The sequence below is a fragment of the Aegilops tauschii genome, chromosome 3, assembly GCF_002575655.3.
Source record: "Aegilops tauschii subsp. strangulata cultivar AL8/78 chromosome 3, Aet v6.0, whole genome shotgun sequence".
Classification (NCBI taxonomy): domain Eukaryota; kingdom Viridiplantae; phylum Streptophyta; class Magnoliopsida; order Poales; family Poaceae; genus Aegilops; species Aegilops tauschii.
Genome location: NC_053037.3, coordinates 196,751,487 through 196,776,676, shown reverse-complemented (window position 1 = coordinate 196,776,676; position 25,190 = coordinate 196,751,487). Strand labels below are relative to the sequence as shown.

At 43.3% G+C, this 25,190-nt stretch overlaps 1 pseudogene; it reads left to right on the top strand.

The window, feature by feature from the left end:
* Window positions 1-25,190, top strand: part of LOC109778341 (probable receptor-like protein kinase At5g18500) — a 114,850-nt pseudogene that overhangs the window by 1,643 nt on the left and 88,017 nt on the right.

Here is a 25,190-nt window from a genome sequence, read left to right as displayed (position 1 = left end):
CGAGTTCCTAATACCATGTCTATCTTATGTAACACTTCAATTCAATACTTTCATTCAATTCATTGCAGGCATGCTTACTTGCATGAGGCAATTGAACTGAAAGTCGTGCACCATGATATCAAATCTAGCACTATTTTGATTGATGGTGATTTTGACGCTAAAGTATCAGATTTTGGTTTAGCCAAGCTTCTTGGTGCCGGTAAGAGTCATGTAACTACTTTGGGTATGTTGGGCAACTAATGAGCTAGAGTACAGTTACACTATGTTAGTGGTGGTTAATAATGTCCTGCATTTACTCATTGCAGTTATGTGGCACCAGAATATGCAAACACTAGATTGTGAATGAGAAAAGTGACTGATACGTCCATTTTGCATCATGATTTTATATCAATATTTATTGCATTATGGGCTGTTATTACACATTATGTCACAATACTTATGCCTATTCTCTCTTATTTTACAAGGTTTACATAAGGAGGGAGAATGCCGGCAGCTGGAATTCTGGGCTGGAAAAGGAGAAAATATTAGAGACCTATTCTGCACAACTCCAAAAGTCCTAAAACTCCACGAAAGTTATTTTTGGAAATAATAAAAAATACTGAGCAGAAGAAATACGTCAGGGGGGCCTCCACCTGTCCACGAGGGTGGGGGCACGCCCTACCCCCTGGGCGCGCCCCCTGCCTCGTGGGTCCCCTATTGGCCCTCCGGTGCCCATCTTCTGCTATATGAAGTCTTTCGTCTGAAGAAAAATCATAAGCAAGCTTTCGTGACGAGACTCCGCCGCCACGAGGCGGAACCTTGGCGGAACCAATCTAGGGTTCCGGCAGAGCTGTTCTGCCGGGGACACTTCCCTCCGGGAGGGGGAAATCATCGCCATCGTCATCACCAACGCTCCTCTCATCGAGAGAGGGCAATCTCCATCAACATCTTCACCAGCACCATCTCCTCTCAAACCCTAGTTCATATCATGTATCCAATTCTTGTCTCATAGTCTGGGATTGGTACCTGTAGGTTGCTAGTAGTGTTGATTACTCCTTGTAGTTGATGCTAGTTGGTTTATTTGGTGGAAGACCATTTGTTCAGATCATTTATGCATATTAATACTCCTCTGATTATGAACATGAATATGCTTTGTGAGTAGTTACGTTTGTTCCTGAGGACATGGGAGAAGTCTTGCTATTAGTAGTCATGTGAATTTGGTATTCATTCGATATTTTGATGAGATGTATGTTGTCTATCCTCTAGTGGTGTTATGTGAACGTCGACTACATGACACTTCACCGTTATTTGGGCCTAGAGGAAGGCATTGGGAAGTAATAAGTAGATGATGGGTTGCTAGAGTGACAGAAGCTTAAACCCTAGTTTATGCGTTGCTTCGTAAGGGGCTGATTTGGATCCATATGTTTCATGCTATGGTTAGGTTTACCTTAATACTTTTGTTGTAGTTGCGGATGCTTGCAATAGAGGTTAATCATAAGTGGGATGCTTGTTAAAGTAAGGGCAACACCCAAGCACCGGTCCACCCACATATCAAATTATCAAAGTACCGAACGCGAATCATATCAACGTGATGAAAACTAGCTTGACGATAATTCCCATGTCTCCTCGGGAGCGCTTTTCTCTATATAAGAGTTTGTCCAGGCTTGTCCTTTGCTACAAAAAGGATTGGGACACCTTGCTGCACTTTATTTACTTTTGTTACTTGTTTCTCGTTACAAATTATCTTATCACAAAACTATCTGTTACCTATTATTTCAGTGCTTGCAGAAAATACCTTGCTGAAAACCGCTTATCATTTCCTTCTGCTCCTCGTTGGGTTCGACACTCTTACTTATCGAAAGGACTGCGATAGATCCCCTATACTTGTGGGTCATCAAGACTCTTTTCTGGCGCCGTTGCCGGGGAGTGAAGCGCCTTTGGTAGGTGGAATTTGGTAAGGAAAAGTTTATATAGTGTGCTGAAATTTACTGTCACTTGTTACTATGGAAAGTAATCAGCTAAGGGGCTTGTTCGGGGTATCTTCACCCCGACCAGTAGAGCAAAGAGTTGCTCCTCAACCGACTGACCGTACTGAAAATGAAAATGTCTACATTGAAATTCCTTCGGGTATGTTAGAAAAACTGCTAGCTAATCCTTTTGCAAGAGACGGAACAAAGTCCTGATGAGCACCTAATCTATGTGGATGAAGTTTGTGGATTATTTAAGCTTGCAGGTATACCCGATGATGTTATTAAGAAGAAGGTCTTCCATTTATCTTTGAAGGGAGATGCAATGACATGGTATAGGCTATGTGATGATACGGGATCATGGAACTACAAACGATTGAAATTGGAATTTCATCAGAAATTTTATCCTATGCATCTTGTTCATCGTGATCGCAATTATATATATAATTTTTGGCCTCGCAAAGGAGAAAGCATTGCTCAAGCTTGGGGGAGGCTTAAATCAATGTTATATTCATGCCCCAATCATGAGCTCCCAAGAGAAATAATTATTCAAAGTTTTTATGCTCGGCTTTCTGATAACAATCGCACCATGCTCGATACTTCTTGTGCTGGCTCTTTTATGATGAAAACTATTGAATTCAAATGGGATTTATTGGAAAGAATTAAACGCAACTCTGAAGATTGGGATCTCGACGAAGGTAAGGAGTCAGGTATGACACCTAAGTTTGATTGTGTTAAATCTTTTATGGATACCGATGTTTTCCGTAAATTTAGCACTAAATATGGACTTGACTCTGAGATAGTAGCCTCTTTCTGTGAATCTTTTGCTACTCATATTGATCTCCCTAAGGAGAAGTGGTTTAAATATCATCCTCCCATAGAAGTAAAAGTAGCTTCACCTATTAAAGTTGAAGAAAAGACTATAACTTATAATGATCCTATTGTTCCTACTTCTTATGTTGAGAAACCACCTTTCCCTATTAGGATAAAGGATCATGCTAAAGCTTTAACTGTGGTTCGTAAAAGCAATATTAGAACTTATACACCTCCTGAGCAAATTAAAGTTGAACCTAATATTACTATTGCTAAAGATCTCTTGTCTGATAATATTGATGGGATGTTATTCATTTCCGTGATGAAACTGCTAGAATTGCCAAACCTTGTGCTAAAGATAAACATAGACCTGTGGTAGGCATGCCTGTTATTTCTGTTAAAATAGGAGATCATTGTTATCATGGCTTATGTGATATGGGTGCTAGTGCTAGTGCAATACCTATTGACTTATACAAAGAAATTAAGCACGATATTGCACCTACTGAGTTAGAAGATATTGATGTCACAATTAAACTTGCCAATAGAGATACTATATCACCAATGGGAATTGTTAGAGATGTTGAACTCTTGTGTGGGAAAACTAAATATCCTGCTGATTTTCTTGTTCTTGGTTCCCCACAAGATAGCTTTTGTCCCATTATATTTGGCAGACCCTTCTTGAACACTGTTAATGCTAGGATAGACTATGAAAAGGATGTCGTTACTATTGGTTTAGGTGATATGTCTCATGAGTTTAATTTCTCTAAATTTCGTAGACAACACCGTGAAGAGGAATTGTCTAGTAAGGATGAAATAATTGGTCTTGCTTCTATTGCCGTACCTCCTAGTGATCCTTTAGAACAATATTTGCTAGACCATGAAAATGATATGTTTATGAATGAATGAAGGGAAATAGATGAAGTATTCTTTAAACAGAAATCCATCCTGAAACACAATTTGCCTGTTGAAATCCAAGGGGATCCTCCTCCACCCAAGGGTGATCCCGTATTTGAGCTTAAACCATTACCTGATACTCTTAAATATGCTTATCTTGATGAGAAAAATATATATCTTGTTATTATTAGTGCTAACCTTTCAGAGCATGAAGAAGAGAGACTATTGAAAACTCTGAAGAAGCACCGTGCTGCTATTGGATATACTCTTGATGATCTTAAGGGCATTAGTCCCACTCTATGCCAACACAAAATAAATTTGGAGAAAGATGCCAAACCAGTTCATGATCACCAACGATGGCTGAATCCTAAGATGAAAGAAGTGGTAAGAAAGGAAATACTAAAGCTCCTTGAGGCAGGTATAATTTATCCCGTTGCTGATAGTCAGTGGGTAAGTCCTGTCCATTGTGTCCCTAAGAAGGGAGGTATTACCGTCGTTCCTAATGATAAAGATCAATTGATCCCGGAAAGAATTATTACAGGTTATAGGATGGTAATTGATTTCCGCAAATTAAATAAGGCTACTAAAAAGGATCATTACCCCTTACCTTTTATCGATCAAATGCTAGAAACATTATCCAAACATACACATTTTTGCTTTCTAGATGGTTATTCTGGTTTCTCTCAAATACCTGTGTCAGTCGATGATCAATCAAAGACCACTTTTACTTGCCCTTTTGGTACTTTTGCTTATAGACGTATGCCTTTTGGTTTATGTAATGCACCTGCTACCTTTCAAAGATGCATGATGGCTATATTCTCTGACTTTTGTGAAAAGATTTCTAAGGTTTTCATTGATCGAGTTTTGCAGAGATGTGAAGAAACTAATCTTGTCTTGAATTGGGAAAAGTGCCACTTTATGGATAATGAAGGTATTGTCTTGGGGCATAAAGTTTCTGAAAGAGGTATTGAGGTTGATAAAGCCAAGGTTGATGCTATTGAAAAGATGCCATGTCCCAAGGACATCAAAGTTATAAGAAGCTTCCTTGGTCACGCCGGTTTTTATAGGAGGTTCATTAAGGACTTCTCAAAAATTTCTCGGCCTCTGACTAATTTATTACAAAAAGATATACCATTTGTCTTTGATGATGATTGTGTAGAAGCATTTGAAATACTTAAGAAAGCATTGATCTCTGCACCTATTGTTCAGCCACCTGATTGGAATTTACCTTTTGAAATTATGTGTCATACTAGCGATTATGCTGTAGGTGCTGTTCTAGGGCAAAGAGTTGATAGGAAATTAAATTTTATTCAATATGCTAGTAAAACTCTAGACAATGCCTAGAGAAATTATGCTACTACTGAAAAAGAATTCTTAGCAGTTGTATTTGCTTGTGATAAGTTCAGACCTTATATTGTTGATTCTAAAGTAACTATTCACACGGATCATGCTGCTATTAAATATCTTATAGAAAAGAAAGATGATAAACCTGGACTTATTAGATGGGTTCTCTTGCTACAAGAATTGGATTTGCATATTGTTGATAGAAAGGGAGCTGAGAACCCCGTTGCAGACAACTTGTCTAGGTTAGAAAATGTTCTTGATGACCCACTACCTATTGATGATAGCTTTCCTGATGAACAACTGAATGTCATAAATGCTTCTCGTACTGCTCCATGGTATGCTGATTATGCTAATTATATTGTTGCTAAATTTATACCACCTAGTTTCACATACTAGCAAAAGAAAAAGTTTTTCTATGACTTGAGACATTACTTCTGGGATGACCCACATCTTTATAAAGAAGGACTAGATGGCGTTATTAGACGTTGTGTACCTGAGCATGAACAGGAACAGATCCTACGCAAGTGTCACTCCGAAGCTTATGGAGGACACCACGCTGGAGATAGAACTGCACATAAGGTATTGCAATCCGGTTTTAATTAGCCTACTCTCTTCAAGGATGCCCGTAAGTTTGTCCTATCTTGTGATGAATGTCAAAGAATTGGTAATATTAGTAGACGTCAAGAAATGCCTATGAACTATTCACTTGTTATTGAACCATTTGATGTTTGGGGCTTTGATTATATGGGACCTTTTCCTGCCTCCAATGGATATACACATATTTTAGTTGCTGTTGATTACGTTACTAAGTGGGTAGAAGCTATTCCAACTAGTAGTGCTGATCATAACACTTCTATTAAGATGGTTAAAGAAGTTACTTTTTCCGAGGTTTGGAGTCCCTAGATATTTAATGACTGATGGTGGTTCACATTTTATTCGTGGTGCCTATCGTAAAATGCTTGCTAAGTACGATGTTAATCATAGAATTGCATCTCCTTATCACCCACAGTCTAGTGGTCAAGTAGAATTGAGTAATAGAGAGCTCAAATTAATTTTGCAAAAGACTGTTAATAGATCTAGAAAGAATTGGTCCAAGAAACTTGATGATGCATTATGGGCCTATAGAACTGCATATAAAAATCCTATGGTTATGTCTCCGTATAAAATGGTTTATGGAAAAGCATGTCACTTACCTCTCAAACTAGAACATAAGGCTTATTGGGCTATTAAAGAGCTCAATTATGATTTCAAACTTGCCGGTGAGAAGAGGTTATTTGATATTAGCTCACTTGATGAATGGAGAACCCAAACCTATGAAAATGCCAAGTTGTTTAAAGAAAAAGTCAAAAGATGGCATGACAAAAGAATACAAAAGCGTGAGTTTAATGTAGGTGATTATGTATTGCTATACAACTCTTGTTTAAGATTTTTTGCAGGAAAACTTCTCTCTAAATGGGAAGGTCCTTACATTATTGAGGAGGTCTATCATTCTGGTGCCATAGAAATCAACAACTTCGAAGGCACAAATTCGAAGGTGGTGAACGGTCAAAGAATCAAACATTATATCTCAGGTAATCCTATAAATGTTGAAACTAATGTTATTGAAACCGTAACACCGGAGGAATACATAAGAGACACTTTCCAGAACGTTTCAGACTCCGAAAAGGAATAGGTACGGGGTACGGTAAGTAAACCGACTCCAAAACAGTTCTAATGGCAATTTTTCTCCGTTTTGGAATATTTAGAAAAATAGAAAAATAATAACCAGTCCGGGAAGGACACGAGGGTTCCACGAGGGTGGAGGGCGCGCCCTACCCCCTCGGCGCGCCCCCTGCCTCGTGGGCACCTCGTGTGCTCTCCGGACTCCGTTTTCTTGCATGATACATATTTTGGTCGGTAAAAATTCATTATATAATCTCCCGAAGGTTTTGACTCATGTATCACGCAATTATCCTCTGTTCTTGTTTCGAGCTATTTCTCTGACAGATCTAGATCATCATGACGTCTCCAAGCACCCCCAAGGACAAGTTCTTCGAGAAGGTCATCAACCCCTACCTCGCGGAGGTGCTGCAACACCCTCAAACCATTAAGATGCGTGATGGGTTGCTGCACATCCGTGATGTTGAGGGACCACGAAGTACCGGAAGCGTGGAGACAAGGCTTGAAGCAATGGAGCAACAAGTTTTCAAGTGTCAGGAGATGGTGGGGCGTGGACTTGACTCCAATCACATAATGATCACGGAGTTCACCAACAACCACAAGCTGGATGCCAAGGACATTGGGGAGGCCATCTTCAAGGTCCACGAGAAAATCGAGCACCTTCAAGCCCAAATCTATGACCTGCAAAACCAAAACTGTGAGTATGAATATAGATTCGAGAGGATGAGTTTGGCTGCAGATTTAAGGATCCAGGAGACTCGATCATCCTTCTATGATGGTGAGCCTATGCCTTGGAAGATGGACGACAAGCCTACATCATCAACAATCCCTTCACCAGCAAAGGAGGCATAATCACATGGGTATGGGCACTCCCCTTGGCAACTGCCAAGCTTGGGGGAGATGCCCCGGTATCGTATCGTATCACCATCACACTCCTACCTTTACCGTTTTTCTTAGTTCGATCCTTTAAGTAGCATCTTGATCTAGTAGAATAAAGTTTTGGTATGATCTAGTTTTGAGTTTTGCTTTATGATCTTTCTATGTAATCGAGTCTGTGAGCTATATATAATAAAGATTAGTGTTGAGTCAAGGGCTTGATTATTTTGCCATGATCTTGAGTGAATAAAAGAAATGAGAAAAGAATAAAAAGAAATAAAGAGATCATATTGATCTTATGAAGAGTAATGACTTCACATAAAAAGAGTATGATGATTAAAAATTGTTGAGAGTTGACAAACATAGCTTTGGTCATCGTTGCAATTAATAAGAAGTAATAAAGAAAGAGAGGTTTCACATATAAATATACTATCTTGGACATCTTTTATGATTGGGAGCACTCATTAAAATATGACATGCTAAAGAGTTGATGTTGGACAAGGAAGACAACGTAATGGGTTATGTTTTCTTATATCTGAGATAAAGTATATTGTCATGGATCATCCAACATGTTGAGCTTGCCTCTCCCCCTCATGCTAGCCAAATTCTTTGCACCAAGTAGAGATACTACTTGTGCTTCCAAATACCCTTAAAGCAGTTTTGCCATGAGAGTCCACAATATCTACCTATGGATTGAGTAAGATCCTTCAAGTAAGTTGTCATCAGTGCAAGCAATAAAAATTGCTCTCTAAATATGTATGATTGATTGGTGTGGAGGAAATAAGCTTTATACGATCTTGTGATGTGGAAGAAATAAAAGCGACGGACTGCATAATAAAGGTCTATATCACAAGTGGCAATATAAAGTGACGTTCTTTCGCATTAAGATTTTGTGCATCCAACCCTGAAAGCGCATGGCAACCTCTGCTTCCCTCTGCAAAGGGCCTATCTTTTATTATTATCTTCTACCTTATGCAAGAGTCATGGTGATCTTCACCTTCCCTTTTTACATTTTATCCTTTGGCAAGCACAGGATGTTGGAAAGATCTTCATATATATATATATATATCTAATTGGATGTAAGTTAGCATGAGTTATTATTGTTGACATTACCCTTGAGGTAAAAGGTTGGGAGGCGAAACCATAAGCCCCTATCTTTCTCTGTGTCCGATTAAAACTCCGTAACAACAAGTATTGCATGAGTGTTAGCAATTATGAAAGACTAAATGATAGTTGAGTATGTGGACTTGCTAGAAAGCTCTGACATAGACTCTTTCTGATGTTATGATAAATTGCAATTGCTTCAATGACTGAGATTATAGTTTGTTAGTTCTCAATAAAGTTTCTGATTCATACTTTGCATTGTGAATAGATTATTACTTAAGCATAAGAAATCATATGCATTATCCATATATGTTGCTGTTATGAGAATAATCATGATGCCCTCATGTCCGTATTTTATTTTATCGACACCTCTACCTCTAAACATATGGACATATTTATCGTTATCGGCTTCCGCTTAAGCACAAGCAAGGTCTAAGCTTGGGGGAGTTGATACGTCCATTTTGCATCATGCTTTTATATCAATATTTATTGCATTATGGGCTGTTATTACACATTATGTCACAATACTTATGCCTATTCTCTCTTATTTTACAAGGTTTACATAAGGAGGGAGAATGCCGGCAGCTGGAATTCTGGGCTGGAAAAGGAGCAAATATTAGAGACCTATTCTCCACAACTCGAAAAGTCCTGAAACTCCACGAAAGTTATTTTCGGAAATAATAAAAAATACTGAGCGGAAGAAATACATCAGGGGGGCCTCCACCTGTCCACGAGGGTGGGGGGCACGCCCTACCCCCTGGGCGCGCCCCCTGCCTCGTGGGCCCCCTGTTGGCCCTCCGGTGCCCATCTGCTGCTATATGAAGTCTTTGGTCCGAAGAAAAATCATAAGCAAGCTTTTGTGACGAGACTCCGCCGCCACGAGGCGGAACCTTGGCGGAACCAATCTAGGGTTCCGGTAGAGCTGTTCTGTCGGGACACTTCCCTCCGGGAGGGGGAAATCATCGCCATCGTCATCACCAATGGTCCTCATATCGGGAGAGGGCAATCTCCATCAACATCTTCACCAGCACCATCTCCTCTCAAACCCTAGTTCATCTCTTGTATCCAATTCTTGTCTCATAGTATGGGATTGGTACCTGTAGGTTGCTAGTAGCGTTGATTACTCCTTGTAGTTGATGCTAGTTTGTTTATTTGGTGGAAGATCATATGTTCAGATCCTTTATGCACATTAATACTCCTCTGATTATGAACATGAATATGCTTTGTGAGTAGTTACGTTTGTTCCTGAGGACATGGGAGAAGTCTTGCTATTAGTAGTCATGTGAATTTGGTATTCGTTCGATATTTTGATGAGATGTATGTTGTCTATCCTCTAGTGGTGTTATGTGATCGTCGACTACATGACACTTCACCATTATTTGGGCCTAGAGGAAGGAATTGGTAAGTAATAAGTAGATGATGGGTTGCAAGAGTGACAGAAGCTTAAACCCTAGTTTATGCGTTGCTTCGTAAGGGGCTGATTTGGATCCATATGTTTCATGCTATGGTTAGGTTTACCTTAATACTTTTGTTGTAGTTGCGGATGCTTGCAATAGAGGTTAATCATAAGTGGGATGCTTGTTCAAGTAAGGGCAACACCCAAGCACCGGTCCACCCACATATTGTAGGGGGTCGTAGCAGAAAGTAAAAAAAATTCTATGCATCACCAAGATCAATATATGGATTTTACTAGCAACGAGAGGGGAGGAGTGCATCTACATACCCTTGTAGATCGCGAGCGGAAGCATTCAAGAGAACGGGGTTGATGGAGTCGTACTCATCGTGATCCCAATCACCGATGATCCAAGCGGCGAATGGACGGCACCTCCGCGTTCAACACACGTACGGAGCGGTGACGTCTCCCACGCCTTGATCCAGCAAGGAGGGGGAGAGGTTGAGGAAGAAGGCTCCAACAGTAGCACGACGGCGTGGTGGTGGTGGAGTGACAGTTCTCCGGCAGGGCTTCGCCAAGCACACGCGGAGGAGGAGAGGTGTTGGGGAGGGGAGGGGCTGCGCCTTGGGAAAGGTGTGGCTGCCCTCCAACCCCTCCACTATATATAGGGGCAAGGGAGAGGGGGGCCGGCCCCCTTAGATCCCATCTGGTGGGAGGGGCGGCGGCCAAGGGGAGGTGGCTTGCCCCCCAAGCAAGGGGGCGCCCCCTTTTAGGGTTCCCCCAAACCCTAGGCGCATGGGCCCTAGGGGGGTTTGGCGCCCAGCTCACTTAGGGCTGGTTCCCTTCCACCTACAGCCCATAAGGCCCTCCGGGGTACGTGGAGCATCCCCGTGGACCCCCGGAACCGCTCCGATGGTCCCGGTACAATACCGGCATACCCCCGAACACTATCGATGACCGTATGGTGACTTCCGATATATAAATCTTTACCTCTGGACCATTCCGGAACTCCTCGTGACGTCCGGGATCTCATCCGGGACTCCGAACAACATTCGGTAATCACATACAAACCTTCCTTATAACCCTAGCGTCATCGAACCTTAAGTGTGTAGACCCTACGGGTTCGGGAATCATGCAGACATGGCTGAGACACCTCTCTAGCCAATAACCAACAGCGGGATCTGGATACCCATGTTGGCTCCCACATGTTCCATGATGATCTCATCGGATGAACCACGATGTCGAGGATTCAAGCAATCCCGTATACAATTCCCTTTATCAATCGGTACGTTACTTGCCCGAGACTCGACCGTCGGTATCCCAATACCTCGTTCAATCTCGTTACCGGCAATTCACTTTACTTGTTCCGTAATGCATGATCCCGTGACTAACTACTTAGTCACATTGAGCTCATTATGATGATGCAATACCGAGTGGGCCTAGAGATACCTCTCCGTCATACGGAGTGACAAATCCAGTCTCGATCCGTGCCAACCCAACAGACACTTTCAGAGATACCTGTAGTGCACCTTTATAGCCACCCAGTTACATTGTGACATTTGGTACACCCAAAGCATTCCTACGGTATCCGGGAGTTGCACGATCTCAAGGTCTAAGGAAATGATACTTGCCATTAGAAAAGCTTCAGCAAACGAACTACACGATCTAGTGCTATGCTTAGGATTGGTTCTTGTCCATCACATGATTCTCCTAATGATGTGATCCCGTTATCAATGACATCCAATGTCCATGGTCAGGAAACCGTAAACATCTACTGATCAACGAGCTAGTCAACTAGAGGCTCACTAGGGACATGTTATGGTCTATGTGTTCACACATGTATTACGATTTCCGGATAACACAATTATAGCATGAACAAGGAAATATAATAATAACCATTTTATTATTGTCTCTAGGACATATTTCCAACAGTCTCCCACTTGCACTAGAGTCAATAATCTAGTTACATTGTGATGAATCGTACACCCATAGAGTTCTGGTGTTGATCATGTTTCGCTCGTGGAAGAGGTTTAGTCAAAGGATCTGCGACATTCAAATCCGTATGTACTTTAGAAATATCTATGTCTCCACTTTGAACATTTTCACGAATGGAGTTGAAGCGACGCTTGATGTGCCTGGTCTTCTTGTGAAACCTGGGCTCCTTGGCAAGGGCAATAGCTCTAGTGTTGTCACAGAAGAGAGTCATCGGCCCCGATGCATTGGGAATAACTCTCGGCAATGAACTCCTTCATCCAGATTGCTTCATGTGCTTCCTCCGAGGCTGCCATGTACTTCGCTTCACATGTAGATCCCGCCACGACGCTTTGCTTGCAACTGCACCAGCTGACTGCCCCACCATTCAAAATATACACGTATCCGGTTTGTGACTTAGAGTCATCCAGATCTGTGTCAAAGCTAGCATCGACGTAACCCTTTACGACGAGCTCTTCGTCACCTCCATAAACGAGAAACATATCCTTAGTCCTTTTCAGGTACTTCAGGATGTTCTTGACCGCTGTCCAGTGTTCCATGCCGGGATTACTTTGGTACCTTCCTACCAAACTTACGGCAAGGTTTACATCAGGTCTGGTACACAGCATGGCATACATAATAGACCCTATGGCCGAGGCATAGGGGACGACACTCATCTTTTCTCTATCTTCTGTCGTGGTCGGTATTGAGCCATGCTCAATCTCACACCTTGCAATACAGGCAAGAACCCCTTCTTGGACTGATCCATATTGAACTTCTTCAATATCTTGTCAAGGTATGTGCTTTGTGAAAGACCTATGAGGCGTCTCAATCTATCTCTATAGATCTTGATGCCTAATATGTAAGCAGCTTCTCCAAGGTCCTTCATTGAAAAACACTTATTCAAGTAGGCCCTTATACTTTCCAAGAATTCTATATCATTTCCCATCAATAGTATGTCATCCACATATAATATGAGAAATGCTACAGAGCTCCCACTCACTTTCTTGTAAACACAGGCTTCTCCATAAGTCTGTGTAAACCCAAACGCTTTGATCATCTCCTCAAAGCGAATGTTCCAACTCCGAGATGCTTGCACCAGCCCATAGATTGAGCACTGGAGCTTGCATACTTTGTGAGCATTCTTAGGATCGACAAAACCTTCCGGTTGCATCATATACAATTCTTCCTTAAGGAAGCCGTTAAGGAATGCCGTTTTGACGTCCATTTGCCATATTTCATAATCGTAGATGCGGCAATTGCTAACATGATTCGGACGGACTTCAGCTTCGCTACGGGTGAGAAGGTCTCAGCGTAGTCAACTCCTTGAACTTGTCGATAACCCTTAGCGACAAGTCGAGCTTTATAGATGGTAACATTTCCATCCGCGTTCGTCTTCTTCTTAAAGATCCATTTATTTTCTATCGCTCGCCGATCATCGGGCAAGTCTGTGAAAGTCCATACTTTGTTTTCATACAAGGATCCTATCTCGGATTGCATGGCTTCAAGCCATTTGTTGGAATCTGAGCCCGCCATTGCTTCTTCATAGTTCGAAGGTTCACCGTTGTCCAACAACATGATTTCCAGGACAGGGTTGCCGTACCACTCTGGTGCGGAATGTGTCCTTGTGGACCTATGAAGTTCAGTGGTAACTTGATCATGATCGTCATCATTAACTTCCTCTCTAGTCGGTGCAGGCACCACAGAAACATTTTCTTGTGCTGCGCTACCTTCTGGTTCGAGAGGGGTCATCTCATCAAGTTCCACTTTCCTCCCACTTACTTCTTTCGAGAGAAACTCTTTCTCCAGAAAGGACCCGTTCTTGGCAATGAAGATCTTGCCTTCGGATCTGAGGTAGAAGGTATACCCAATGGTTTCATTAGGGTATCCTATGAAGACGCATTTTTCCGACTTGAGTTCGAGCTTTTCAGGTTGAAGTTTCTTGACATAAACATCGCATCCCCAAACTTTAAGAAACGACAGCTTAGGTTTCTTTCCAAACCATAATTCATACGGTGTCGTCTCAATAGATTTCGACGGAGCCCTATTTAAAGTGAATGCGGCAGTCCCTAAAGCCTAACCCCAGAATGATAGCGGTAGATCGGTAAGAGACATCATAGATCGCACCATATCCAATAGAGTGTGATTATGACGTTCAGACACACCATTACGCTGAGGTGTTCCAGTCGGCGTGAGTTGTGAAACAATTCCACATTTCCTTAAGTGTGTGCCAAATTCGTGACTCAAATATTCCCCTCCACGATCTGATCGTAAGAACTTTATTTTCCTGTCACGTTGATTCTCAACCTCACTCTAAAATTCCTTGAACCTTTCAAAGGTCTCAGACTTGTGTTTCATTAACTAGACATACCCATATCTACTCAAGTCATCAGTGAGGGTGAGAACATAACGATAGCCACCGCGAGCCTCAACGCTCATTGGACCGCACACATCAGTATGTATGATTTCCAATAAGTTGGTTGCTCGCTCCATTGTTCCGGAGAACAGAGTCTTGGTCATTTTGCCCATGAGGCATGGTTCGCACGTGTCAAATGATTCATAATCAAGAGACTCCAAAAGTCCATCTGCATGGAGTTTCTTCATGCGTTTGACACCAATGTGACCAAGGCGGCAGTGCCACAAGTATGTGGGACTATCATTATCAACCTTACATTTCTTGGCATTCACACTATGAATATGTGTAACATCACGTTCGAGATTCATTAAGAATAAACCATTGACCAGCGGGGCATGACCATAAAACATATCTCTCATATAAATAGAACAACCATTATTCTCGGATTTAAATGAGTAGCCATCTCGCATTAAACGAGATCCAGATACAATGTTCATGCTCAAAGCTGGCACTAAGTAACAATTATTGAGGTTTAAAACTAATCCCGTAGGTAAATGTAGAGGTAGCGTGCCGACGGCGATCACATCGACCTTGGAACCATTCCCGACGCGCATCGTCACCTCGTCCTTTGCCAGTCTCCGCTTATTTCGCAGCTCCTGCTTTGAGTTACAAATATGAGCAACTGCACCGGTATCAAATACCCAGGAGCTACTACGAGCGCTGGTTAGGTACACATCAATAACATGTATATCACATATACCTTTGGTATTGCCGGCCTTCTTATCCGCTAAGTACTTGGGGCAGTTCCGCTTCGAGTGACTGTTTCCCTTGCAATAAAAGCACTCAGTCTCAGGTTTGGGTCCATTCTTTGTTTTCTTCCCGGCAGCTTGCTTACCGGGCGCGGCAACTCCCTTGCCGTCTTTCTTGAAGTTCTTCTTACCCTTGCCTTTCTTGAACTTAGTGCTTTTATTCACCATCAACACTTGATGCTCCTTTTTTATCTCCACCTCCGCTGATTTCAGCATTGAATATACCTCAGGAATGGTCTTTTCCATCCCCTGCATATTGAAGTTCATCACAAAGCTCTTGTAGCTAGGTGGGAGCGACTGAAGGATTCTGTCAACGACCGCGTCATCCGGGAGATTAACTCCCAGCTGAGACAAGCGGTTGTGCAACCCAGACATTTTGAGTATGTGTTCGCTGACGGAACTATTCTCCTCCATCTTACAACTGTAGAACTTGTCGGAGACTTCATATCTCTCGACCCGGGCATGAGCTTGGAAAACCATTTTCAGCTCTTGGAACATCTCATATGCTCCGTGCTGCTCGAAACGCTTTTGGAGCCCCGGTTCTAAGCTGTAAAGCATGCCGCACTGAACCAGGGAGTAATCATCAACACGTGTTTGCCAGGCGTTCATAACGTCTTGGTTTGCTGGGACGGGTGCTTCACCTAGCGGTGCTTCAAGGACATATGCTTTCTTGGCAGCTATGAGGATGATCCTCAAGTTCCGGACCCAGTCCATATAGTTGCTACCATCGTCTTTCAGCTTGGTTTTCTCTAGGAACGCGTTGAAGTTGAGGTTGACATTGGCGTGGGCCATTTGATCTACAAGACATATTGTAAAGATTTTAGACTAAGTTCATGATAATTAAGTTCATGATAATTAAGTTCATCTAATCAAATTATTAATGAACTCCCACTCAGACAGACATCCCTCTAGTCATCTAAGTGATACATGATCCGAGTCAACTAGGTCGTGTCCGATCATCACGTGAGACGGACTAGTCATCATCGGTGAACATCTTCATGTTGATCGTATCTGTTGTACGACTCATGTTCGACCTTTCGGTCTCTTGTGTTCCGAGGCCATGTCTGTACATGCTAGGCTCATCAAGTCAACCTAAGTGTATTGCGTGTGTAAATCTGGCTTACACCCATTGTATGCGAACGTTAGAACCTGTCACACCCGATCATCACGTGGTGCTTCGGAACAACGAACCTTCGCAACGGTGCACAGTTAGGGGAAACACTTTCTTGAAATTTTAGCGAGGGATCATCTTATTTATGCTACCGTCGTTCTAAGCAAATAAGATGTAAAACATGATAAACATCACATGCAATCAAATAGTGACATGATATGGCCAATATCATTTTACTCCTTTTGATCTCCATCTTCGGGGCGCCATGTTCATCATCGTCACCGGCATGACACCATGATCTCCATCATCATGATCTTCATCATCGTGTCTTCATGAAGTTGTCTCGCCAACTATTACTTCTACTAGTATGGCTAACGGTTAGCAATAAAGTAAAGTAATTACATGCCGTTCCAGTTGACACGAAGGTCATAAATAAATTAAGACAACTCCTATGGTTCCTGCCGGTTGTCATACTCATCGACATGCAAGTCGTGATTCCTATTACAAGAACATGATCAATCTCATACATCACATATATCATTCATCACATCCTTCTGGCCATATCACATCACATGACACTTGCTGCAAAAACAAGTTAGACGTCCTCTAATTGTTGTTGCAATTTTTACGTGGCTGCTATAGGTTTCTAGAAAGAACGTTTCTTACCTACGCCAAAACCACACCGTGATATGCCAATTTCTATTTACCCTTCATAAGGACCCTTTTCATCGAATCCGATCCGACTAAAGTGGGAGAGACAAACACCCGCTAGCCACCTTATGCAACTAGTGCATGTCAGTCGGTGGAACCTGTCTCACGTAAGCGTACGTGTAAGGTCGGTCCGGGCTGCTTCATCCCACGATGCCGCCGAATCAAGATAAGACTAGTAACGGCAAGTAAATTGACAAAATCGACGCCCACAACAACTTGTGTTCTACTCGTGCATAGAAACTACGCATAGACCTAGCTCATGATGCCACTGTAGGGGATCGTAGCAGAAATTAAAAATTTCTATGCATCACCAAGATCAATCTATGGAGTTTACTAGCAACGAGAGGGGAGGAGTGCATCTACATACCCTTGTAGATCGCGAGCGGAAGAGTTCAAGAGAACGGGGTTGATGGAGTCGTACTCATCATGATCCAAATCACCGATGATCCAAGCGCCGAACGGACGCCACCTCCGCGTTCAACACACGTACGGAGCGGTGACGTCTCCCATGCCTTGATCTAGCAAGGAGGAGGGAGAGGTTGAGGAAGAAGGCTCCAACGGCAGCACGACGGCGTGGTGGTGGTGGAGTGACAGTTCTCCGGCAGGGCTTCGCCAAGCACACGCGGAGGAGGAGAGGTGTTGGGGAGGGGAGGGGCTGCGCCTTGGGAAAGGTGTGGCTGCCCTCCCACCCCTCCACTATATATAGGGGCAAGGGAGAGGGGGGCCGGCCCCCTTAGATCCCATCTGGTGGGAGGGGCGGCGGCCAGGGGGAGGTGGCTTACCCCCCAAGCAAGGGGGGGCGCCCCCTTTTAGGGTTCCCCCAAACCCTAGGCGCATGGGCCCTAGGGGGGTTTGGCTCCCAGCCCACTTAGGGCTGGTTCCCTTCCACCTACAGCCCATAAGGCCCTCCGGGGCAGGTGGACCATCCCGGTGGACCCCCGGAACCCCTCCGGTGGTCCCGGTACAATACCGGCATACCCCCGAACACTTCCGGTGACCGTATGGTGACTTCCCATATATAAATCTTTACCTCCGGACCATTCCGGAACTCCTCGTGACGTCCGGGATCTCATCCGGGACTCCGAACAACATTCGGTAATCACATACAAACCTTCCTTATAACCCTAGCATCATCGAACCTTAAGTGTGTAGACCCTACGGGTTCAGGAATCATGCAGACATGACCAACACACCTCTCTAGCCAATAACCAACAGCGGGATCTGGATACCCATGTTGGCTCCCACATGTTCCACGATGATCTCATCGGATGAACCATGATGTCGAGGATTCAAGCAATCCCGTATACAATTCCCTTTATCAATCGGTACGTTACTTGCCCGAGACTCGATCGTCGGTATCCCAATACCTCGTTCAATCTTGTTACCGGCAAGTCACTTTACTCGTTCCATAATGCATGATCCCGTGACTAACTACTTAGTCACATTGAGCTCATTATGATGATGCAATACCCAGTGGGCCCAGAGATACCTCTCCGTCATACGGAGTGACAAATCCCAGTCTCGATCCGTGCCAACCCAACAGACACTTTCGGAGATACCTGTAGTGCACCTTTATAGCCACCCAGTTACGTTGTGATGTTTGGTACACCCAAAGCATTCCTACGGTATCCGGGAGTTGCACGATCTCATGGTCTAAGGAAATGATATTTGACATTAGAAAAGCTTCAGCAAACGAACTATATGATCTAGTGTTGTGCTTAGGATTGGGTCTTGTCCATCACATCATTCTCCTAATGATGTGATCCCGTTATCAATGACATCCAATGTCCATGGTCAGGAAACCGTAACCATCTATTGATCAACGAGCTAGTCAACTAGAGGCTCACTAGGGACATGTTATGGTCTATGTGTTCACACATGTATTACGATTTCTGGATAACACAATTATAGCATGAACAATAGACAATTATCATGAACAAGGAAATATAATAATAACCATTTTATTATTGCCTCCAGGGCATATTTCCAACACATATCAAATTATCAAAGTACCGAATGGGAATCATATGAACGTGATGAAAACTAGCTTGACAATAATTCCCATGTGTCCTCGGGAGCGCTTTTCTCTATATAAGAGTTTGTCCAGGCTTGTCCTTTGCTACAAAAAGGATTGGGCCACCTTGCTGCACTTTATTTACTTTTGTTACTTGTTGCTCGTTACAAATTATCTTATCACAAAACTATCTGTTACCTATTATTTCAGTGCTTGCAAACAATACCTTGCTGGAAACCGCTTATCATTTCCTTCTGCTCCTCGTTGGGTTCGACACTCTTACTTATTGAAAGGACTGCGATAGATCCCCTATACTTGTGGGTCATCAGTGACATTTACAACTTTGGAGTTGTTATTCTAGAGGCAATTACAGGTAGGGATCTTGTTGACTATGGTCGCTCGGCAAATGAGGTATTTGTGAGTTGTCAAAATTGTTTGTTAGATGCATTTTGCTTGTTTGTAATACCATCAAGTGGCAATATATGATTAGGATGATAACATTAGGATGCTTCTTATCTCAAGTTGAATCCTACTCAAATTTTAATTTGTGTCTAATAGGACATGGAATGCTCAGAGCTAACTTCAAAAATATTATGTACATGCAGTTGTGTTCTGTGTCATTTTAACTTCCTATATTAACATTAGTCAAAAGTAGAGTGGTTGCACTAGTATTGTTCTAGTCTTTTCAGTCACAATACGTGCCCATGACAACATTGTCGATTGGCCTTGGATATTGACATAATGTAATCCGTCGTTGCTTTAAATTAAATAATTGGCAACGGGGCATAGAGCCACTAGCTTTGTTATTTGCATAGCTAGCATCTAAACTTGAGCACTCTCTAACTAAGGAATGTGACATTCCAACCAGAGTTGTCCCTCAGTTGGAAAATCTAGGCATTGATGGAGGTAATTACGCAAAACCTCCACATTTGGGGCTAGGGTAATTACACAATTGGGATAATCACAAATAACCACCGGTTTTGAGGCCTGTGAGTAACAAATAGTGGGTTGCCACTATGCTGGGATGGGCCTCCTATGATTGCCATAAGGCTGCCACTGTGCACGCGGCCACGCTCCCATGCCATCCTTAACGATAGTAGGGCAACTGCTATGGCGATCTTCATTCTCGATATCACCACAGCAGGACGGTAGCATAGCCGCACCCAGCCTGAGACCGTGTCGACCGCTGCGTGGTCATGGCAGGATGGTGATGGCGGCCATGTCTCGTCGGGTCCCGGTTGGTTTGGGTACGAGTGTTGCGTGTCGCTCGGCGTCCATCTCACCATCTGGTTCATTGGTGCTGCAGACTTTGACGGCCGTGTCGTGTGAAGGAGCAACATCAACACCAATAGGCCAATTCAAAAAAAGAAGCACCAATAGGCTGACTCTAGGTAGTTCCATGACTCCGGCATCCTTGTCGTGTATCCTGTGTCTGGAAGCGCGTTGTAGCAGAGATTTTACTCCGGAGTGGTGTTTTTGGGTGTGTTTTGGAGAGAGAATGGGTGGCTGAGGAGAGGAGAGGATCTTGGATACTATTGGCTTGAAAATACCAGCCCAAACTAGACTAACTAATGAGGAAGCAAATTGGTATGGATATGATAGTTCCCTTTCCATTGCCATCTCCGTGTCCATTAATTGGATACAAGTACAAGTTCCAACATTACTGAGTGTAAATAAGAATTGGATATTGTTGGAACATCTGTTATGATTCAAATGTCTACTTTTTTTAGAAAAAGAGGATTACCCCCGGCCTCTGCATCAGAGTGATGCATGCAGCCCCTTTAATAAGCCAAGTGACCGAAGTGTTTGTGATCCATAACAAGCTCACATAGAGCCGGAAAAAAGGTATAAAATGCCACAACCGGCGAAAGAATAAGATGACTAAACACCTATCCTATTACTGGAACGCCATCCAAACCGGTTGTAGATATCTCGAGATACCATCTCCCATCAAGAAGACCCAGTAACCAAAGGTTCCCTGGCTTCCACGGGGGTGAGTAACGACCACATACGGATCCAAGCAGTGGCCCTGTAGATAACCTGCAAAAAATTTATACGAGTTTGTCTGTTAAAAACGATGTCATTTCTATAGTTCCATATAGCCCAAAATAAAGCACATACTCCTATCCGAATATGCCTCACAATATTTGTCTCTACTCCATTTATCCACGTCCCAAATAAGGTGTGAATACTATTTGGAGGAGTGCTATTAAAGGCTATATGAACTGAGCGCCATAAAAGTTTGGCAGGCGGACAATCGAAAAAGAGGTATTTGATTGTTTCATCTTGATCACGAAAGCTACATCTTTGACTACCCTCCCAATTATGTTTTGCCAAGTTGTCCTTAGTCGGAACCACCTCCTTGTGAACAAACCACATGAGACTTCGATTCTTTACGGGACCTTGATCTTCCAAATATGTAGCGATTTCGGAATGGGACCAGAATTAATTAGGTCCAAATACATAGATTTCACTGAAAAAATGTCATTCGTAGTTAATTTCTAGTGAATACTATCCGACTCGTTAGAGAGGTTCACATCCATCAACCTTTTGACAAGGTGTAGCCATGCTTCCCATCGGTCACCTACCAAAGATCTCCGGAATTGGATATTTATAGGGTTGGACTGTAACACTGCAGCAACATAAGCCTCCTTACGTTGTACAATGTTATAGAGAGATGGATATTGTGTGGCCAAAGGCGTCTCGCCTAACCACGTATCCTCCCAGAATCTCGTCGAATTACTGTTTCCAATGGTGAATTTAGTTCTATGGAAGAAAGCAGCTTTCGTTCTCATCAAGCCCTTCCAAAATGGTGAATCATTGGGTCTGACGGTAACCTGGGCCAAGGTCTTAGATTGTAAGTACTTATTATGTAAAATTTGTACCCATGTGCCTTCGGTCTCCACAGAAAGTTTGTGCAGCCATTTACTGAGCAGACATCTGTTCTTTACCTCTAACCACTCAATCCCAAGACAACCCTGGTCCTTCGGCCTACAAATGATGTCCCATTTAGTAAGCCTGTACTTCCTCTTTATTTCATCACTCTGCCAAAAGAATCGTGATCGACAGAAGTCCAGCCTTTTTCGTACCCCAACAGGTACCTCAAAGAAGGAGAAGAGGAACATCGGCATACTCGTGTGCACTGAGTTTATTAGTATTAGCCGACCTCCATATGACATAAGCTTGCCCTTCCAGCAGCTTAGTTTCTTTTCAAATCGATCTTCAGTACACTTCCACTCCTTGTTAGATAGCTTGCAATGGTGAATTGGTATGCCCAGATAACTAAACGGAAGGGTACCCAGTTCACATCCAAACAGTTGTTTATAGGCATCTTGTTCATGGTTGGCTCTCCCGAAATAGAACAATTCGCTTTTATTAAAATTAATCTTCAGTCCCGCTTCATATATCTGGCCTTTGCCAAATCATGTTCCATGAAAATGATGTTATCATCAGCGTACTGTAGTATGGACACCCCACCATCTACTAGATGTGGTACTAGTTCTCCTACTTGGCCTTCCTATTTAGCTCTTTCTATCATAATTACCAACATATCCGCTACTATGTTTAACAAGATAGGAGACATCGGGTTCCCTTGTCTTAGACCCTTGTGAGTCTGGAAGTAGTGACCTATGTCATCATTCACTTTAATCCCGACACTGCATTTTTGTACAAACGAATCGACTTGCTTCCTCCAGGAATTGTTGAATCCCTTCATACGTAAAGCCTACTATAGCAATGGCCATTTAACTTTATCATATGCTTTCTCAAAATGGAATTTGAAGACCACCCCGTCCAGTTTCTTCGAGTGGATCTCGTGAAGTGTTTCGTGCAGGACAACCACACCCTCAAGTATGTTTCTGCCCAGCATGAGAGCTATCTGAGTTGGTTGCACCACACTATGTGCAATCCACGTTAGTCAGTTTGTCCCAACCTTAGTAAAAAATTGAAGCTCACATTAAGCAGGCAAATTGGACGGAACTGCTCAATGCGTACCGCCCCTCCTTTGGCAACAACGTTATCGTCCCAAAGTTTAGGTGGAATAGCTGCAGATGGCCACTGAACAAGTCATGGAACATTGGTACTAGATCACCTTTAATAATATGCCAGCACTTCTTATAAAATTATGCTGGGAAGCCATCCGGCCAGACGCCTTATTATTTTTGATCTATGATAGTGCCTCAAACACCTCTTTCTCCATGAATGGTACGGACAAAATCTCATTCTTGTCTGCCCCGAGCTGAGGAATATCCCCGACCATGAGCTCGTCCATAGACACAAAGTTCTCTTCGGGAGCCCCAAATAGAATCCCGTTAAATGTGACTATCCTACAATTTCGTTGGAGAATGTGTAAAACTTCATCAAATGGAAAACTGGAGGCCATGCTAATGTTTGCCTTGTAGTGGCGCAACCAAACACAAATCTTATTTACCCAAATCAAGATGTCAAATTGATATTCTACTGAGGATCTGGATATGATTACATATCTGTATATGTATCTGATACAATTTGTATTCCAATCCTTTTGATTTGGATGTGAATCTTGCTTGGCGGATCGTGTTTTTTTCCTGATTACAAATACTGTATAATCCATATTATCATTTACCAGTTTACACCCATGTTAACTAGACAGTGCTCATCTATGCATAAATAGCAAACTTGGTCATTCAGAGCCTTTGTAAATTTCTAAGCATGTGCTAGGGGCGCACTCGCGCGCGTTGTGTGCACGTGTTGCATTGTGCACGCTTGTGCGTCTATGTTGTGGTGAAAAGTACATGACTTGACCACTTGTAGGATAAAATACCATTCACCACACTGAATTATAAAGATACATTGCTCATAAGTATCTTTCATATGATGCTTAGTGTTTTGCATTGTCTCTTCAGTGAAATCATAGGGTCATTCCTTGTGTTTTTCCAACTCAACGCATGATTTTATGGCATTTGCAGGTAAATATGGTTGACTAGTTAAAAATGATGGTTGCTAGCAGACATTCAGAAGAGGTGGTGGATCCCACCATAGAGACACGGTCTTCGACAAGAGTTCTCAAACGTGTACTTCTAACAACTTTGAAGTGTGTGTATCCGGATTCAGAAAAGAGATTGAAGATGGGTCAAGTTGTGCGGATGCTGGAGTCAGATGACCCAATTCCTCGTGTGGTACGTAATATTTTTTTAAAGATAAAAAAGCAACTTCATCCTTGTTTATGTCATGCATGTATTCTTAATTACTTTTAATTGATTTTTTTCGAAACATTTCATGGGAATGTGTGGTGGGATGGAACCATTCATTCAATGAACTCAGACTTGGTCTCATACTAGAAGAAAAAGCCATGCTTTGCTGCGGCGCCCCATCATACTGGCAAAGAAAACAAAAGTTTGGTTGGTGGAGAAATAGAAAACATATTCATCAGCGAGTCATATACTTTATGCACTGCCTATTCATGTCCTTTATGCACTGCCTATTCATGTCATGTGATGTGAGTACACTCGAGATTGTGTACCATCTGTGATGTTAGTAAATCAAGATAGCAAGTTTAGAGCATCTCAAGCCGCGTCCCCAACAGGTCCCTCAGGCGATTTTTCCGCGCCGGCGCCCAAAAATAGGCCCAGTCGCGACTCGCGCATCCAGGAGCCCGTTTTTCGCCGGTTTGGGTCGAAACTGGCGCCGGCGGATCCAGGCCAAACCCGACGCGCTGGGGAGCGCCCGGGAACGCCGGGACGAGCGTTTTTGGCGCGAAAGAGGATGGGCCCGCCGAGTCAGCAAGACGCCGCTTCGTCACCCTCGTCGCCTCGGTTCCCGCGGGAATCAATGCGAAGGCTGCCGCGCTGCCGTGCTGGTCAGCCTCCATTGATGCCTCACGGGCGGCGCAATGAAGGCGCCACGACGCGTGTCCCGCCCTCTCCCGCCATGGGTCGCCCGGCATGTAGCCCGTCACCACCCCAGCTGCGGCTATAAAAGGCGACCTCCCCGCCGGTGGACGCCACAGCTCTCATTTCCCCCCTTTCCGGCGCAGAAAGCAATACTCTCCCCTCTTCCCGCCGACGAACAGATAGCCGAAAGGTTCCCAGGCGACGGTGCGGCGGCGAACGGCTTCGGCCGCCGCCACCTCCAAGAGACGGAGGCACGCCTGCTCTACAAGGCCGAGTACCCGGCGCCCCCGGACATGCGAGTGCCGGGGACGTGGAGGCT